Genomic DNA, 2,794 nt, shown 5'->3' on the forward strand with positions numbered 1-2,794 from the left:
CTAGTGATGCAAGGTTTTTTCTTTCATTTTGGACTGCACACACAACGCGAGTGACGGATACTCGCACAATGTACGCACATCACTGTCTTTACAATTTCTAGGCAACCGAAGTTTAAAGATTGTCAAGTGGTTAACTCTTGAATCGCATGTACTAAGACCTGATGGGTTAGTGGTCAGAACAACTAATTAACGCGGGGATAAGGGGTTCGATTCCTTAATGAAGCTAGATTTTTTCTTTCATATTGGACTGGATGTTTGTATGCCATTTTGCGTAACTTGTAGTTTATGATGAAATGTTACTGGGGTTAAGGTTAGGGTAAGGCAGTGTTTTTGCAACACAATATTTCTTACAATAACAAAGTTTTGATGACTCCAGTAGGAAACTTAAGATACCTAGAGAAATGCCTCACAAAACAGTGCTCACAAAACATCAACAAGTCAGCAGTGTGGTACAGGGTGATCATTTCTGATATACAGTACAAAAGCTGAAACTATTAGCCAGGAGTGGGAAAGATGCAGACACAGACGTGGGAAGCAATAAGACACACCAACACACAGTTGCCTGTCGCAAAGTGGTTCAGAGTTTAATATAAATTGTTAGGGTTAGCTGGTATGGCGTTATCTGGTATGGCTATAGTCTAATGTTAGCTTAGTTTGTGTTTCGTCATGTCATTTGTAGAAATATAGCCTATCATCACAGACTGTAGGAATGTCACCCACCCTCCATCGCGTACGACACTGACGCTCGTAATCCTGTAGTGCAAGGGAGTTCGTGCACAGATCCCTGAGACAAACGGCTACGCGCACACATGCACACCCATAGCGAGTGACGTAGGACGTAAAGTCCCGCCCAGGTCGAAGTGGCGTTGATTTAGAGAGTCCCAGGGTTGCATATGGTGAGGAGCAAATGGCGGGTGTCTACTCCCTTCCCAATTATCGGACAAGACAGACCTATGTCTCTCATATGGCTGGGTAGGGACAGCATATGGTGTTGGCCTGCTCTCTTGGGAGGTTTCCAGGTCGTCCAGGACTTGGAGAAATGCAATTTTTGCTTTCGTTTGGTTCCTGGCATTTAGTCTGTTCAGCTGAGGAACCAAACTCAGCAAAAAATGCTCACAGGCAGTTGTTGGGACTGTTGGTGGTGGCGGCACTGTGAAGTCCAGGGGCCTCATGTACTAAGGTTGCGTACGCACAAAAACGTGGCGTACGTTCTTTTCCACGCTCACGTTCAGATGTACAAAACGTGAAATGACCGTAAAAATGTGCGGTCTCCACGCCAGCTCCAGAGCTGTCGTACGCACGTTTCTACAGCTATTGTTCCATTGGCGACACTTAGAGGTGACGCTGGGAAACTGGGAAAAAAGGTGAAACAATGACTCATCAGAGTGATTTGCACATCAGAGACACACTAATGAACAATTAACACACCTTGCAATTATATGGGTGGCTATAAAAGCATGCGCAATGGATGAAGAAAATTGTTTTAAAAATGGCTGCCTGAGACGCCGGGGCCGACGGAGGAGACGCCAGGGCCGACGGAGGAGACGCCGGGGCCGACGGAGGAGACGCCGGGGCCGACGGAGGAGACGCCGGGGCTGACGGAACAATCCGTGCCCTCTCCTTGCTTGTCTATTCAAAAATAAAAAATTTAAGTTAATAAACACGAGTCAAAGTCTTTAATATCCTGGCATCTTTACGCACGACTTATGTGTATTGCAAGCAGCCAATTGTATGACCAGTATAATTACAGCATTTATGACTTCAGCATATTTACCTTGGGGATGATCGGTGTCCCCTTCATGGGCTCCCACCACTCCGGTGAGAGCTGTGTCACCGATCAAAGCGGCCACTCTCAAATCGAAGGGGGAGAGTTCCCCCACTCCCGTCCCCCCACCTGTTGCGGTCACGCTTCGGCGGTGGGCAGAAACCCACCGCTTCACCTCCACCTTGAGGTCTGACCACTTTTTTTTAATTTCAGAGTGTGCGCTGCTGAGACCCCACTGCATTGACGGCCTCGCAAACACACTCTCACTCACTTCTCTTTTGTTTTGCATTTATCCCTGTTGACAGGGTTCCAATAGCATATGCTTGCGCATTTCTACCTCGTGGAGCAAAATCTCGAGCTCAGACTCCGTGAAGTTTCGTTTTTTGCCTCTGTTCATGGTGCCAGGTGATCGGATTAAGAGGTGAATCTCAGGTCCAGAGGCCTATTTAAATGAAATTGCATATTTAAATGAGGGCGTGGACAGGGAGGAGTTTGGCACCTCGGCATGTGCGCTCAATTCCACGTTGATCGAGATGTACAAAAGAAACGTGCTTGGATCCATGCGTTCGCACACTTTGATACATCTGAATTTATTTGTGCGTAAGACAGTTTCTGGGTTTTGGCGTACGCCAAGTTTCAGTATGAAATCCATGCAAGTCTTAGTACATATAAGTCTATAGCTTTCTCTCAGATCGCAGACAGAGGGTTAGAGTAGGCCACCATACATCCACGGCCCTAAGCCTCAGTACCGGCTCCCCCCAGGGCTGTGTGCTGAGTCCCTTACTCTACTCCCTCTATACACACGACTGCTCCCCTGCCCATCACAGTAACACCATGGTGAAGTTCGGACGACACCACAGTGGTGGGGCTCATTTCCAGAGGGGGAGACGAGGCTGCCTACAGAGATGAGGTGGGGCAGCTGTCAACATGGTGCAAGGCTAACAACCTGCTCCTCAACACCTCAAAGACCAAAGAACTCATCATAGACTTCAGGAGAAAGAAAACAGAGATCACACCATTATTTATCAA

Source organism: Gadus morhua, chromosome 8 (genome assembly GCF_902167405.1).
Source record: "Gadus morhua chromosome 8, gadMor3.0, whole genome shotgun sequence".
In the NCBI taxonomy this organism is placed as follows: domain Eukaryota; kingdom Metazoa; phylum Chordata; class Actinopteri; order Gadiformes; family Gadidae; genus Gadus; species Gadus morhua.